This window comes from Triticum aestivum, chromosome 5A (assembly GCF_018294505.1).
Source record: "Triticum aestivum cultivar Chinese Spring chromosome 5A, IWGSC CS RefSeq v2.1, whole genome shotgun sequence".
NCBI classification, from domain to species: Eukaryota; Viridiplantae; Streptophyta; class Magnoliopsida; order Poales; family Poaceae; genus Triticum; species Triticum aestivum.
Genome location: NC_057806.1, coordinates 127,403,073 through 127,420,505, shown reverse-complemented (window position 1 = coordinate 127,420,505; position 17,433 = coordinate 127,403,073).

The window sequence follows — 17,433 nt, the reverse complement described above, 5'->3', positions numbered from 1 at the left end:
GTGGCATCCACCATAACGGAACGCCGTTAAGCTATCGGGTCGGGTTTTGGATCCGATAACCCGTTAACAGCCCCGACCAATGGGGATTTTCCACGTGTAAAATCATCATTGGCTAGAGGAAACACGTGTCGGCTCATCGTTGGGACAGATGTCATCCACTCACTGGACAGAAGGCGCCTATGATACGTCGACACGTGGCACTCCCCAACAGTGGCCCATTCCTGTGAAAAGGTCGGCCCGTTTGACTTGGTCAAAAGCTGGCGGCCCGGCCCATGGAAAGTCTGTTAACGGCCTGTTCGCATATAGCCCATTTACAGCCCGCTAACCCAAGGCCCGTTACGCCCTATCCGAATTAGGCCCAGTAGCGTCATCTGGGCCATCCAATATGATTCCAGCCCATTTTCACTTCTGGCCCATGTATAGCCCATGACGTCTTTCGGCCCATATGAGGCCCTTTGTAACTCTTGGCCCATTAGCGGCCCGTGCTGAAACTGGCCCGTAATGAATAGTGTATTACTTTACACTCATTAACGACCCATGGTGAAACTGGCCCGTATTGAACAGTGTATCACTTTATACCCATTAACGGCCCGTTATTCCGTTGGGCCGTTTCCATCCCAAGTTAACTTTCGGCCTTTTGAGGGCCCATTTATTCTTGGGCTCATTTGCATCATTCAGTTACTTACGACCCGTTACTGTCATTTTCTGCTTGTGGGCCAAATTCAGCCCGTCATTACAGTCGGCCCGTTTGTGGACCGTTAGTCTATTGGCCATTTTCATAGCATCACCAAATACGGCCTATTAACGACCCGTTATGGTCAGCCCATAAAACGTACGATTTCCATTAAAGGCCCGTCTACGGTCCATTAAAGGCCCGTACAAGACGCATAAATGAGTCGGCGGCCCATGGATCCTACGAGACGTAGAAGGCCCATGGATCCTATGAGACGTAGAAGTCCCATGGATCCTACGAGACGTAGAAGGCCCATGGATCCTAGGAGATATAGAAGGCCCATGGATCCAACGGCCCGTGAATGGCCATGGTCGGGCGAGTTGGCCCCCGTTTGAATGATATAGCATATTAAAAGAATTATCCTACTCAATACTATCACCTCTAAAAAGCATACACTATACAACAAAGAGATCAAGGCATAGAAAGGTAGAATAATCCTACACTATACAATAAAGAAATTACAACCAATTATACCCACTGGGCATTATGGTTCAGCACAGGTGATAATAAAGCATACACAAACAACAAATTACATACACTGGGCAATTACAACTCATACATCATGGACGCACATCAACTTAACTTGATTTGAACTATAATCTCTTCAGAAAATAGGATTGGCCGGATTCAGATAGCACAAATTTCAGTCTGCAAAATCTCCAATTCCTTCATGGTTACCTCAGTGTCTTGTTTCATTTTTTTGACTCCTGCATCTAATACCTGCATGTCCAGTCTCAACTTGTTGATTATACATTGGCAATCATGTACACGTTGTCTTGCCACCTCTAGTTGATGCTCGAGAACATCAGCACATTCCAATTCCAATCCATAATCATTAGGTAACGACCATGCCGCACTGCTCGCAGATCTTTGTGTTGATGTCACTTCATCCAGAAATGTTTCTGTAAGTACACATGACTAGGGCAAAAATATAGTTACAATAGTGAAGCGAACAAGACACTATTTTGTACTACATGGCAAAACAGGACTAACAATAATGTTACACATCACTTTCAAAAACATGTTACACATCATGAAGCATAAGCAGGTGATATTTTAAAAATTATAAAAAAGATAGTCTGTCCATCCTGCATACAGAAATCCCTCTTAGCTCACCAGAGGAGCATGATGTTGGGTCCCAATCGAAAACACAGCCAAGTTACAAATTTAGACAGCACGTTGCGTATAAGTAAGCAAGCAGTTGGCCATTCTGTGCCTCAATTAAAGTCTTAGGGAGCATAATGAAGAACAGAGGGTTTCATACAAACATACTACAGTATGCAAAACTATGCAATCATTAGCGTAGTATAAACTAGATTGTGAGCCTCATGCAATAATAGTTGGTTAATAGACTTCAAAGCTTCAGGCACACTTCGGCAAAGTAATTAAATGCTAAGGCCTTTAATTATGTCAACTAATAGTGATACAAGTACCGAACATCAGGCATGATTATTTGGGCATCTCATTAACTGAGGACAAATAAAGCAATTGAAAAGAGAAAATTAACTATGCCTGAAACAAACAAGGAATTGAACTGTTGAGTTGCATAAAGTGACTTACCTTAGCAGGTTGAAGAGGCTCAGCGCAGCTCCTACTTCTCTTGCAAGGCTCCTTCCTAACATCTTGTACTTGGAAATCCTCAATCTTATCTTCATTGCACCCCCTCTGCAAGGTGACACAAACTAGTTACTCATCTCCTTGGAAGATAAATATACATACTTTCCAGTCCGTGAACACAAAAGAATGAGATTATAACAAAAAAACACCACATAATGAAACATGTCGCATCTCTTGCACTTGCACACAATGAAATGAGCATTTACTATGTCTGCACTATGTAAAAACTAGGCATACCTTCGAACTGGATCTCCAGGTACTCTTGGAGAGCCTACTGTAATGTACAGCCAAACCTTTATGTCACCTATGAGTTAGACAAGGCCCCACTACAACAGCCCTTAGTGTTTAAATCGTTGACAAGCTCTGTTAGAGTGTTAGGTCAAGAACAGCAAGTAATCAAAGCAAACAGTCCTAGTATGGTTGGCTGATGCAAACAAGCAATTGAACAGATGTGTGAGCAAATCTTACATATCAAGAAAAGAAGCAAAGAAGAAGGCTTAAAGACCATCACTTGACTGACCAGATTTAAGGGGCATTTAAACATCATGTGCAACATATGAACTAACATAAACATTGCATATTCTAGATTCTACAATGGAATGCACATGTATTAGGTTATGCCATGTATGATGATGCCAAAATGTACAGATAGCAGGCAGGAGTGATTCATCATTGCACGCACAATTGAATTGCAGGTTAAGGGCCAGTTCGATTCCGCCTTTTCAGGGCATATTGTCAAAATAAGCCATAAAAGATGTAAATAAGTCATTTTTGAGTTATGGGCTTGGGCTTAACTAATTTCGCTTTGGAGGGGAGTGTTTCGGGTAGAACCTCACTAAAAATTGAAGGGAAGGGGAATAGTGAAATGACTCTGTTGTCTGCCTATAGTACACTCAAAATGCAACTACTGACGCCCGTGTCACACCTGACCCTCAAGTAAAAACAAACACGCAAGCATTCATTGCCCTGCCCTCTTGCATCTCCTCTCCCCTTTCCCTCTACCTCGATCCCCTGCCTGCAGCACTAGGGTTCCTCCAGCGAGCCGTCGCCACTGGTCCCATCTGGCCTGGTCCTCAATGATGCTATGTCCAGCTAGGCTACATGGTCGGCGGGTAGGGGCAAATCTCCCTGGTTGCTCCTTCCTCTGGTGCCACCCCTCATTCTCATGGTCTCCAGTAGCTGCTCCATTGTGGTTCGTCCAACGCACTACTCCGGCGGGCGCTGCACAACTACGGATGATGCCACACTGCGGCAGAAGGCACATTAGTCCCCCTCCCCTCCTCCCAGGCCATGGCCTTGAGGTGCTGTTGAAGGATGAGCTCATCCAACAAGGTGAGGATCTCCTCTGATTTTTTGCCAATTTTTCATTCTGATCCACTATACGATGAATTGCTATGAGCTGCTTCTGCTGCTGCTATATGATGCATTGCTATGAGTTGCTCCTGCTGCTGCTATATGATGAATTGCTATCAGCAGCTGCTGTTGTATGATGAGTTGCTATGAGCTACTGCTGCTGCTATATGATGAATTGCTAGCTGCTGCGGCTATATGATGAGTTGCTACAAGCTGCTCCTGCTGCTGCTATATGATGAATTGCTATGAGCTGCTCCTGCTGCTGCTATATGATGAATTGCTATGAGCTGCTCCTGCTGCTGCTATATGATGAATTGCTATGAGTTGCTCCTACTGCTACTATATGATGAATTGCTATGAGCTGTTGCTGGTATATGATGAATTGCAGACTGCTGCTGCTGTATGATGAGTTGCTATGAGCTGCTGCTGCTGCTATATGATGCTTTCAGGTGGTGCTGCTATACGATAATAACCAGCCACTTGGACCATCGAATTACAATAAATAAGTGTTCTTGATTTAAATGTGGGTCATGCGTTCTTTGTTTAAATTAGGCAATGGGATCTCTGTGGAAAACATTGACCAAAGTAGATTATGCCAAGTAGATGGTATCTTTGTATTTGCATTTTGAGCAATAGTGATGGTCTGTTTTCCTATCATATTAATTACTGCACTGGGTTCAATTTGTGATGTTTGCAAGTCAAATTAATTTCCATATGGGCAGCAAAATGAAAAAATATAATGCAATCTAGACTGTCCACTGATCATACCAAAGATAAGCTGAAAACGCAATGAAAAGAACTGGTTGGCTTATTACATGGAGCTTATATTCACAGGTGCTTATTTTCTTAGGATAACTCGTAATAACTGTCCCTAAGAAACTTGGCTAATAGAACCGGCATACAAATAACATGTCACAATGATTGCAATGGAGGAGTGACGTACCATAGCACACTGTATAGGCTCACCGCTGCCTCTCCTTTTTTTGCGATGTTCCATGAAATTGCCACATACATCTTGTACTTTTTCATTGTGTAACCCCATCTGCAAGTTGACACGGCTAATTTCAGACATCTCTACATGATACTACATTGCATATCCCTTGCGCATATTTAAACCACCAATTAACGATTGTGTGGGTACCATAAACTAGCCATGACTCTGTATGCTGGACTAGCAGGCACTCTAAGGGAGCCTAATGTAGTGCACTGGAATTCCTACATGCCACCTACGATTTTGCGTAATGTACTGCCCCTGTTCCTAAATATATGTCTTTGTAGAGATTCCAGTATGGACCACATACAAATGTATATAGATGCATTTTTGAGTGTAGATTCACTCATTTTGCTCCGTATGTAGCCTATAGTAGAATCTCTAGAAAGACTTATATTTAGGAACGGAGGTACGAGGTAGTATCATGTATGCCATCTACTTATCTAATTTAGCAGCCAGTAGTAGAAATCATTGTCTGCACATAGGGATTACTGGTCGAAAATCCTAGCAAAGCACGCTGGCAGGCACAGAACAATACAAGAGAGAGAGAGAGAGAGACACGCTTACAAGATCATAGCAATGCCTCAGTCCAGGATCTTGGTTGGCCAAGCTGTTAGATCCAGAAGAAACATCGTCCTTGTAGTTTTTGCCAGCTGGATAATAGGTAACAGCGACCGGTTAGTATATTTGAAGTACATCGGGCAGGTGATGCTGGACGGGTTTAAAGGTGACAAGTACCTAGGTCGTGGCGGGTGCTTGGCATCTCTCCAGATGGTGGGAATCAGGTTAGAAACGTCGAGGGTGATGACGCTGCGCTGGCTGTCGGGGTCCAGTTGTCGGCGTTCTGGGAATAGGGGTCCCCAGACTTGCCTGCCTGCAGCCTGCGGCGTGGCTCAAAGGGGGGCCCAGCACGGCCCATCTTCACCAACACAAACCCAAGTCCCTCGCGAGGGGCCAAGCCTCGCGGGGCGGACGACGCGGAGCTTCCTCAGGCACGGCCTCATCAGGCTGGCTCACGAGGGGGCGGAGAGATCAAGGAGGGGTACCTCACGAGGTGCCCGTGATGCAAACCATGACGATTCAGGGCGCCAGGTGGGTGCCAGCACGCGCAGCGTCCTCCTTCCCTCTTTGGTGCAAAGGGGGCAAGCGCAGCCGCTGAGTACCGAGGCATTAGGCAAAGGTTGCCATTTCGGTGCAACGAGACCAAGACCAGGAGGACTACGAGACGGAGGTCACCGTGGAGCCCAAGCCAGCGTCACCACCAGAGCCTTTGGTAGGCGAGGACCAACTTTAGTCAGGATAAGTGTACCAGATGTTCCCCTTCAAAATGGCCCAATTGTTGGCACCCTTCCCGCTCAATATTTGGAAGAGGCCCAGGGCCTTTGCCTATAAATAGGACTAGCCACCCACAGGGTAGAGGGGAGATCGGAGATCAGAGAGGGGAGATCGGATCGAAATCAGAGAGAGAATCGAGAAGAGAGAGAGAGAGAAGGGTGACTGAACTCCTCCTAGCAGTTCATCCCCCCAGCCAAGAACAGACCCTCGCAAGGCTGTTCTTCCTTGTATTTCTCATCATCATCATCCCAAGAGGCAATCCACCACACCACACACTGGAGTAGGGTATTACACCACAATGGTGGCCCGAACCAGTATAAACCCTGTGTCTCTTGTGCTGTTCTTTCCATAGATTAGATCTTAGCGAGGTAGAGGGGTGCAGGTAGGTAGAAGGCGAAATCTCTGCACGCAGCCCAGTGTTCGAACCTCAAGGGTCTGCCGGAACCCGAAATCCGACATTTGGCGCACCAGGTAGGGGTGCACCGGAGTTTTCCCTTCCGCCACCGCCACGACCTGCCTCGCGATGAGTAGCGCGTCGCCCGCTCCGGCCGCCGGCGCTAGCACAGGGGCCAGGGGGCTCCGAGCCCTGGCCCCAGCCCTGCAACGGGTACGGTGGCCGGACAAGTTCAAGCCAACTACGCTGCCGCGCTATGGCGGCGCGACTGATCCGCTGGCCTTCTTGCTGGCGTACGAGGAGGCCATCCTCGAAGCTGGAGGTGACGATAGGGTCATGGCCAACTGGCTCCCCATGGCCCTCATCGGCGCTCCACGCGCATGGCTGCTCCACCTGCCGGCAGCCTCCGTGGCCTCTTGGGAAGAGCTCCGCAGCCTCTTCCCCGCCCACCACACTACACCAACCACCCCCGGTCGTCGCAGCCCTCCTGGGCAGCTCGCAGTCGCCGCCTACAAGTCACCACGTCAAGCCGTTCATCCGCCGGGTCAGCGCCGCTTCCACGCGGCAGGGGGCTCTCCGGGACCGGGCGGCGCCCAAGGCCGGCCTGACCTTCAGCTTGGAGGACCATCCCTCCAACTCGGCCTGCTCGGGTGCGCTCCCCATGCTGTGCACCCCCACCATCTGCCAGGTGGCCGTCACCAGAACTCTCATTGGTGGCGGTGCGGGCCTCAGCGTGCTCTCGGTTGAGGCCTTCAACCTCCTCTACATACCCCTGGAACGGCTGCAACCCAGCCGGCCCTTCTCAGGCGTTGGGGGCGGATCATCCAGCTCCTTGGGACAGATCCAGCTCCCAGTAACCTTCGGCACCTATAACAACTTCTGCACGAAGCTGGTCGACTTCGACATCACCCCCACCGGCCTCCCCTACAATGCCATCCTCAGCTACCCAGCGCTGGCCCAGTTCATGGCCGCGATGCACCCGGCGTACAACCTCATGAAGATGCCCGGGAGCAGCGGTGACCTCACCATGCACGGGGACACCGGAGACGCACTGCGAGTGCTCAAGCTCGCCTTCAAGACGGCAGCGTCGGCACAGCCTGCCGACTCGGAGATCCTCGAGCCCAAGGGGGCTGCACCCGCCAAGAAGAAACAGTTGTTCACCCAAGACAAGGCAGAAACCAAGTAGATACCCGTCGATGAGGACGGGTCCACCAACGCCACTTTCACCATAGGCGCCAACCTCGAGCCCGGGCAGGAGGAGGCCCTGGTCAGGTTCCTACGCGCAAACAAGAAGGTATTCGCTTGGGAGCCTGACCAGTTGGCGGGGATCCCTAGGAGCGTAATCGAGCATCACCTCAACGTGTGCCCCAACGTGCGCCCTGTGAAGCAGAAGGCAAGGCGGTAGTCCACAGAAAAGCAGGCCTTCATCATCCAAGAGACCGCAAACTAGAAGCCGCTGGGGTCATTCGCGAGGTCCGATACCTGTATTGGTTGGCCAACCCTGTCGTTGTGCCAAAGAAGGGAGGGAAGGAGCGCATGTGTGTCGACTTCACCCCTCAACAAAGCATGCCCGCAAGAACCGTTCCCGCTCCCCCGCATCGACCAGATCGTCGATTCCACTGCGAATGGGACCTGTTATGCTTCCTGGATGCCTTCTCTGGGTATCACCAGATCAAGATGGCGGTAGAAGACGTCGAGAAGACAGCCTTCCTAACCCCGTGTGGGGTGTACTGCTACACATGCATGCCATTCGGGCTGCGTAACGCAGGGGCGACCTTTGAGCGGCTGATGCACATCACCCTGGGCCCGCAGCTCGTGAAGAATGTTGAAGCTTACGTCAATGACATCGTGGTAAATCTCGGGAGGCCAGGACCCTGATACAAGACCTGGAGGAAACCTTCGCGAGCCTCAACACAGTGAACCTACGGCTCAACCCAGAGAAGTGTGTGTTCGGAGTCCCCTCGGGCAAGCTCTTGGGTTTCCTCGTGTCCCACCGAGGCATCGAGGCTAACCCGGAGAAGGCCAAGGCAGTGGAGGACATGAGCCCGCCAAAGACCCTCAGAGAAATGCAGAAGCTCACTGGACGCGTGACCGTGCTAGGGCGCTTCATCTCCAAGTTGGGGGAGCGAGCGCTGCCCTTCTTCCAGCTAATGAAGAAAAAGGGGCCCTTTGAATGGACTGAAGAGGCCGACAAGGCGTTCCAGGATCTCAAGAGATACCTGACCAGCCCTCCGGTCATGGTGGCTCCGCGCCCTCAAGAGCCCCTGGTGCTTTACCTCGCCGCCACTCCCTACTCCGCCAGCGCAGCCCTGGTGGCGGTTAGGGAGGAGCATCGAATCAAAACCACAGCAGCAGCCTGGGACAAGGCAAAACAGGAACAAGGAAGGCCCACAGAAACCGCCACCGCGACTAAGGAGGATCAGCCGCCGTAGAGGAGTGCACCGGAGGCGGAAGAGGCCCCTCTCCCAGGTGGCCAGCCTCAGGAGGCCTCATCACCTCAGGAGGCGCCATGGTCTCCGGAGGGCGCCACCAGCACTGATGCACCCAACCTCGTTGAGCACCCAGTGTACTTTGTTAGCACGGTGTTGCGGGATGCAAGGGCACGGTACCCCATGCCTCAGAAACTCCTCCTCGCGCTGCTGGTGGCCTCGTGCAAGCTGCGGCACTATTTTCAGGGTCACCCCATCAAGGTCGTCTCGTCATACCCCCTAGAGAGAGTGCTCAGGAGCCCCAATTCAGCTGGAAGGGTCACCAAGTGGAACATAGAGCTGCAAGCGTTTCAGCTCGAATTCAGCACAACCAGAGTCATCAAGGGAGCAGGGTTGGCGAATTTTGTGGCAGAATGGACGGAGGCGCCAGGCCTCAAGGCCGACGAGGATCGGTCCCTGTCCCCGGGAAGCGAGGCGCCAGAAGGCTGGGTCATGTACTTCGATGGGGCGTTCTCCAGGCACGACGCTGGGGCTGGGGCGGTGCTTATATCGCCCACTCAGGACATGCTCTGTTATGCCATGCAGCTCTGTTTCCAGCAAGGTGAAAAGGTCTCCAACAACATAGCAGAGTATGAAGGTCTAATAGCAGGCTTGAAGGCCGCGGCTGCCCTGGGGGTGAAGCGCCTCACCATCAAGGGCGATTCGCAGCTTCTTGTCAACTTCTCCAACAAGGTGTACGAGCTGAAGGATGAGCACATGGAAGCCTACCTTGCGGAGGTCCGCAGGATGGAGAAGCAGTTCTGGGGGTTGGAGTTGCAGCATGTGCCCCGTGGCACCAATCAGGAAGCCGATGACATCGCCAAACGCGCGTCCAGGCGGTTACCTCAGGAGCCTGGCGTTTTCGAGGAGCGGCTCTTCAAGCCTTCAGCCCTGCCGTCATTATCAAACACGGCTCAGCCTCGGGAGGAGCTCCCCCAGCCACCTGCCTCAGGAGCTCCGGCCTATGGCCCGGCCTCGGGAGCACGCCTGCTCCTGACGATGGAACCTCAGGAGGGATGTTGGATCACGGAGCTCCGGAGCTACTTAACGCAAGGGACCCTGCCGGAGAAGGAGGAGGAAGCAGAGCGAGTGGCACGCCAGGCCACGACATACTGCATCAAAGATGGAGAGCTCTACCGGAAGTGACCAAACGATGTATCCCTGTGCTGCATCTCCAGGGAGTAAGGGAAGGAACTACTGGAAGATATACACGGCGGAGACTGCGGACATCATTCATCATCACGGACCCTCGTCAGCAAGGCGTTCCGCAGTGGGTTCTATTGGCCCACCGCGCTCAATGACGCCGTGGAACTGGTGAAAGCTTGTGAAGCCTGCCAGTTCCACACCAAGAAGATCCATCAGCCAGCAGGGGGCTTGCAGACTATCCCCCTTTCGTGGCCATTCGCAGTCTGGGGGCTGGACATCTTGGGCCCGTTTCCTCGGGCGCCAGGGGGCTACCGCTACCTTTATGTTGCCGTGGACAAGTTCACCAAGTGGGCTGAAGTAGAGGCTGTCCGCACCATTCCCGCGGGTTCCGCGGTCAAGTTCATCAAGGGTATCGTGAGCCGGTTCGGGGTGCCGAATCGCATCATCACGGACAACGGTTCACAGTTCACCAGTAACCTGTTCAAAACATACTGTGCTAACCTTGGAACGCAGATATGCTATGCTTCAGTGGCACACCCCCGAAGCAACGGCCAGGCCGAGCGGGCAAACGCGGAGGTCCTGAGGGGCCTCAAGACCAGGACGTTCAAGAAGAAGCTGGAGGCCTGTAGCAGAGGTTGGTACGACGAGCTTCAGTCCGTGCTGTGGTCCATCCGCACCACTGCGACCAAGCCGACTGGAGAGACCCCGTTCTTCCTGGTCTACGGAGCGGAAGCGGTCCTCCCTCACGAGGTGAGACATCTCTCCGCGCGGGTCCTGGCGTTCGACGAGGCGCAGTAGGACGTCATGCGGGGGATGGACCTCGTGCTGGGGGAGGAGCGTCGCCGAGAAGCCGCGCTGCGAGCGGCGAGGTACCAACAGGCGCTGCGGCGATATCACTGCCGCAACATCCGCCCCAGGACTCTCGAGGTAGGAGACCTCATGCTCAGGCGGGTTCTCTCCAGGGAGGGACTGCACAAGCTCTCTCCCATGTGGGAGGGCCCGTTCAAGGTTGTTCATGTTTCCAGGCCCGGCTCCGCGCGCTTGGAGACTCAGGAGGGAGTGCCGGTCCAGAATGCATGGAACATCCAGCACCTCCGGAGGTTCTACCCCTAAAAAGGCCCAGAGCTTGCGAAGCAAGGCGAGTGCCTGTGAAGCTATCGCGTTTTGGAAAAGGCCCAGAGCCTGTGAAGCAAGGCGAGTGCCTGTGAAGCTATCGCATTTTGGAAAAGGCCCAGAGCCTGTGAAGCAAGGCGAGTGCCTGTGAAGCTATCGCGTTTTGGAAAAGGCCCAGATCCTGTGAAGCAAGGCGAGTGCCTGTGAAGCTATCGCGTTTTGGAAAAGGCCCAGAGCTTGTGAAGCAAGGCAAGTGCCTGTGAAGCTATCGCGTTTTGGAAAAGGCCCAGAGCCTGTGAAGCAAGGCGAGTGCCTGTGAAGCTATCACGTTTTGGAAAAGGCCTAGAGCCTGTGACGCAAGGCGAGTGCCCGTGAAGCTATCGCGTTTTGGAAAAGGCCCAGAGCCTGTGAAGCAAGGCGAGTGCCTGTGAAGCTATCGCGTTTTGGAAAAGGCCCAGAGCCTGTGAAGCAGGGCAAGTGCCTGTGAAGCTATCGCGCTTCGGAAAAGGCCCGGAGCCTGTGAAGAAGGCCAACGCCTGTGAAGCTCGCCGCCCGTGACACTCTCACGTAATAATGAGTTGGGGCTGTACACGCCCCGGAGTCTCCGGAGTGCCGGCCTCAGGCCCTGGGGCTCCCTCCCACGCCCAGTGGCAACACTTAGCTCCGCGCTGGTGAGAAGACGTCGAAGACTAGATTAGGTGCCGGACGCGGCTTTTCATTTGCTTTCCGCAGTTGGCTTGTTCCTTCTCATTCGAAGTTTTATTGAAGTTGTTGCCGTCTTTGGCTTGCGGTTCTTCGACCTTTCATTCTCCTGCCTTGATTTCTCTGGTGCAAAGCCTCGCGAGGGGGGGGGCAGCCGGGCGCCCTCGCGAGAGTCCCTATCCTAGTCATTCAAAGGGTTCGCGACCTGGGCCCCTTGCAGGAGCACCCCTCCAGTCCGTGCCCCTCGGGCACCGCGACACAGACGCAGGGCCTGGGTCGGTCGCCCCCACGGCTGGGGCCAGGAACCGTCCACGCATGGGCACGTAGCCGGAAGGTGCGATAAAGAAAGCAAAACGATGATTAACAGCAATAACCCATACACGCCCCCGCGGGGCTCCACACTATTGTCCTTTTTACGCAGGAAAAAGGAAAAGGAAGAACAAATCTGGTGCAGCTCGCCTTGCACCGGCCCGCAGGGAAGCCCGAGCTGCCTCCGGAGCTCAGGCGGACTCCCTCTCGCGCTTCACCAGGGCGCGACGGTGGGCGGACACGCTACCACCTCCCAAGCAGATGCGACGGCGTGGAGGCTGACCACGACCACCGCTAGAAGAACCGCCGCCTGAAGAAGAACCGGAGAAGCTTGAGGAACCCTGAGCGCCGCCGGCCGCGCGAGCGCTGCCCTCTCCATCCCAGCCGCGGTCATCACCCTCGGGGCAGCACCCTACACGGCGACCATCTTCCTCAAACACCCTCACGTAGAGGGTGGCATCACCGTCGAACTTGAAGTGTAGGGTGCATCGACGGACCAAGCCGCGCGCGCGGGCAAACGACTGCCAACCGCGGGCCAGGGCTAGGCTCCCGGCTGCGGAGACCTCCAGTGAAACCCATGAGGCCCGGCTGCAGCAGCCGTCGGCCTAAAGCCAGAGGCCGCCCGGGGCGCCGGCTGGGAGCTCGCCGAGGACGAAGCGAGGAAGAGGAAGCCGGGTGCTAGTCGGCTCCGCCGACCACACGATGAACTCCGGCAGCACCTCAGCAGCGCAGAAGTGCGGCATGGGGGGACGCGCAGCCGGAGCGCACCCCCTGGTCGCAGTAATCCGCCCGCCACCATGCTGGAAAGCGTCTTCGCGGCCGCGGGGAGCTGCCATGGTGGCCACAGGATGTTTGCGGGGGCGCCCTCGGCCGCGCTTGGGCGGAGGAGAGGCATGCCCAGCCTGGCAAGCCTTCCCCTTCTCCGCGGCCGAGAACCTCCTCGACGGGGCCATGAAGAAGGAGAAGCGAGGGTAGATAAAACTGGAAGGACGCGCGTCGATCAGTACTTATAGCTGGCGAGGGCCAACCGACGGCCCCCACGATCGCAGGTAATCATGACCCGTTTTTTGCATGCAGGGACTTGTCCAATCCGTGCAGTTGCCGAGGCATCATGGGGAAGTGGAGACGCCCACGTCCAATTAACCGCCACGTGGTGCCCAAGGCCGCAGGATGTTAGGGCCCGCGGCGCTTCACTCTTACCCTTCCGCCTCCCTGAACGGCCAAGCCCGGGCGCGCCTTGGGCCCGGGGGCTACTGTCGGCGTTCTGGGAATGGGGGTCCCCAGACTTGCCTGCCTGCGGCCTGCGGCGTGGCTCAAAGGGGGGCCTAGCACGGCCCATCTTCACCAACACAAACCCAAGATCCTCGCGAGGGGCCAAGCCTCGCGGGGCGGACGACGCGGAGCTTCCTCAGGCATGGCCTCATCAGGCTGGCTCACGAGGGGGCGGAGAGATCAAGGCGGGGTACCTCACGAGGTGCGCGTGACGCAAGCCATGACGATTTAGGGTGCCAGGCGAGTGCCAGCCCACGCAGCGTCCTCCTTTCCTCTTTGGTGCAAAGGGGGCAAGTGCAGCCGCGGAGTACCGAGGCATCAGGCAAAGGTTGCCATTTCGGTGCAACGAGACCAAGACCAGGAGGACTACGAGACGGAGGTCACCGTGGAGCCCAAGACGGCGTCATCACCAGAGCTTTGCACAGGCGAAGACTGCTTTCGTCAGGATAGCTGATACTTGCTGTCCCCCTTCAAATTAGCCTGCCATTGTTGGCTCCCTTCCCGCTCAATATTTGGGGAGAGGACCAGGGCCTCTATAAATAGGACTAGCCACCCCCAGGGAAGGGAGGATCGAGAATCAGCCAACCCAGAAACAAGCTGGGGTCGAAATCAGGTAGGTCAGTTGGTTGGGAGCAGAGAGAAAGAGAGAGAGAGAGAGAGAGAGAGAGAGAGAGAAAGGTGACTGAACTCCTCCGAGCAGTTCATCGCCCCAGCCAAGAACAGACCCTCGCGAGGCTGTTCTTCCTTGTATTGTTCATCATCATCAGCCCAAGAGGCAATCCACCACACCACACACTGGAGTAGGGTATTACACCACAACGGTGGCCCGAACCAGTATAAACCCTGTGTCTCTTGTGTTGTTCTTTCCTTAGTTTAGATCCTAGAATGGCGGAGGGGTGCAGGTAGGTAGGGGGCGAAATCTCCGCGTGCACCCCAGTGTTCGAACCTCAAGGGTCTGCCGGAACCCGAAATCCGACACCAGTAAGGAGATCTAGAACCGTCGAGTAGGATGTTTGTGGAGCGGCTCCGGTAGGGTGGACTACGGTGTGGGCGAAGCGGATCTGTGAGTGTGGACGAGGGCGTAGGTGAAGCTGCTCCGGTGGTTGGGTTAAGGATGGTGTCGATGATGCGGATCTATGCCCGTGGTGGGGCGTCAGAAGCTGCTCCGGTGGTTGGGTTAAGGATGGTGTCGACGATGCGGATTTGCGGCCGTGGACGGGGCGTCAGAAGCTGCTCCGATGGTTGGGTTAAGGGTGGTGTCGACGATGCGGATCTGCGGTCGTGGACGGGGCGTCAGAAGCTGCTCCGGTAGGTTGGATGAGGGTGCGAGGAAGCGGATCTGAGGCCGTGGACTTGTGAGTTGGCAAAGCGGCCCCGGTAGGGTTGAGAATGGTATAGGCGAAGCTACTCTGGTAGGGTTGACGATGGTATCGGCGAAGCGGCTCCGGTAGGGTTGAGGAAGGTGTCGGCGAAGCGGCTCCAGTAGGGTCGAGGAAGGTGTCGGCGAAGAGGATCAGAGGCCGTCGACGGGGGCGTCGGTGGGGCGGCTCCGGGGGGTGTGGACGAAGCGTCTCCGGTGGGGAGTACGAATGAGCCACTGTAGATGCGCGGCGGTTGATGAGAGTACCGGCGAAGCAGATCCGGCGCCGTGGACAAGGCCGGCACTGAATGGGCTGCGGTACAGTGGTGGATGAGCAGTCTACTTGTTTCTAGGGGAGGTGGGAGGGGTAGATGCGGCCGGAGAAGCAGATCCGGCGAGGTGGACACCGCTGGCAGTGAATGGGCTATGGTACGCCGGTGGATGAGCTGTCTAGGGTTTCGAGAGGGAAGGGGAGAAAGGGCGATGAAGTACGGACGACGTGATGTAAGGTGCTCTGGAGTTAGTTGTTTTTGCGGGAGGGCGAGAGGAAATCGGGGTGCCGTGTAGTGGGGGAACCGGAAGTTACCAAAGCAGCCCAGACCTATCATGTAGATGAGGGCGGTATTGTAACTATTGGTCACCGTGCACCAAGGACAAAAGGGGATTTCGCATGCTAAAGAATAAGGTGGCGGAAATTTTAGAAGGAGGCGGGAGATTTTGCCGCCCGCGGGATTGTTCGTATCCAGTTTCAACTAATTTTGGACCATGCTAGCGGGAAGGTCATGCTAGACTGTGTACACGGGGCACGCGTCAGCAGTTAATAACTGGTGTGAAGTCCACCCCAGAAAAAAGACAATAACTCGGGATGATGCGCCGATAACTTGGACGTTCACACGGGCGTGACCAATCGTACTGGTGTAGTGGCGCGTTCACAAAAAAGGGATCGAACGCTCAGCCTATGTATTTTGTCGTGTAAATAGATAATTTAGTGCCATTGGTTATTTACTTTAAACATAATGCATTGACGTGTTAGTGTAGAGGCGCACAAATAGAAATGGATATTGTAGTCAGCTACTTAAAAGTGTTACCTCATATGATTACATAGCCTCCATTTCATAAATTGCGTACCTGTTGAATTCATATATGAATATTACATATATCACTTCAAAATAGAAACTTAAATCATCCAAGACTAATGAATTTGAATGCAAGAGTAACAATGGTGCATGTACGTGATAGCTACATTGGCCACGATAGTGTACAATCTTTATAGCATTGAATCGATATTGTACCTTTGGCCACGATACGAAGTAGATATTGACTTATGTTCAAGCGATGCACGTCCACGATCGCTAGATAGTGATACGTGAATGAATTGTGCAATCTCTCTCACACACATACATATATCATTTCCCTGTGGGCATCGAAATCACACACGCGCACTTCGTGTATTTCTCTCCCTCCATCAGGGTTAAATTCGTCTTTCTACCCCGTCCTACAAGTCTCTCACACAGAAACACACACGCTCTCTATGTCTAACACGCCCACCCCTTTAATTCCGCCCACCCACAGCCACTAATGTCTCAAAGTATAATAATGTCTCTCACACATATGCTATCTACCTATCCCTTAATATAGCTAGATATGTGTCACACAAACTCCTTCTACCTACTAGCAAGATGCCCATGCGTTGCACGGAACATCAAGATGCATTTGTATGAGAAGTTTTTCTTGTGGGAGAAAAGGATGAGCGAGGGAATGCCTTATTTGCAAATGCGGAGAGGGGTGTGGGTATCTTTTGCAAAATTGCCATAGTTTAATTCCTGTCCGTCGGATATAAATCGGATGGCCTATATTGCAGGATGGCAGGAACACCATCATCACCAACTCTGTTTTTTTATAAGAGTAGAGATATGTGAGTGTCACTCCCCCCCACACACACCCACACTTCCCAACACCGAAGGAGTAGGGTGACACCTCGATATTGATACTAATCTATTGACTGGCTTCTCTCTCAAACATACACACACACACTACCCGGCACTGAAGGAGTAGGGTGGCACATCGATCTTGATAATAATCTATCTACTCCTCTTTCAAACACACACACACTCGCTAGTTGTGCCTCTGTGCCTACCGCGCACACTCTCGATACGTCTTTCTCTCCCTCCCCCAACAATGACAGTAGAAGGGTGACAACTCGATCTGATCATAATCTGTCAATTGGTTTCTCTCTCAAACATTGTGTCTTGGTGCCTCGCTCGGTAGCCCCCTCGATATGTAGACTTCTCGCGTGCGCACAACTGTAGTGACGATGACGCTGAACCCAGTGTGCCTTGTTTTTACCGGCCTCATGTGATAGTTTTCACCCTGTTTTCTGTTAATTAACAAGGCAACCTTTTCTTTGTTACTACTAGTGAATCTGAAATCATTCGGGGCAGACATAAAATATATCACTTCAACCCAATTATTGCAGCAACTATTTTAAAAGAAATTAGCTAGCTGCCCGTGCGTTGCACGGAACATCAAGATGCATTTGTATGAGTAGTTTATCTTGTGAGAGAAAAGGTTGAACGAGGGAAGGCCTTATTTGCGAACGTGGAGAGACGTGTGGGTATATTTTTGCAAAATTGCCATAGT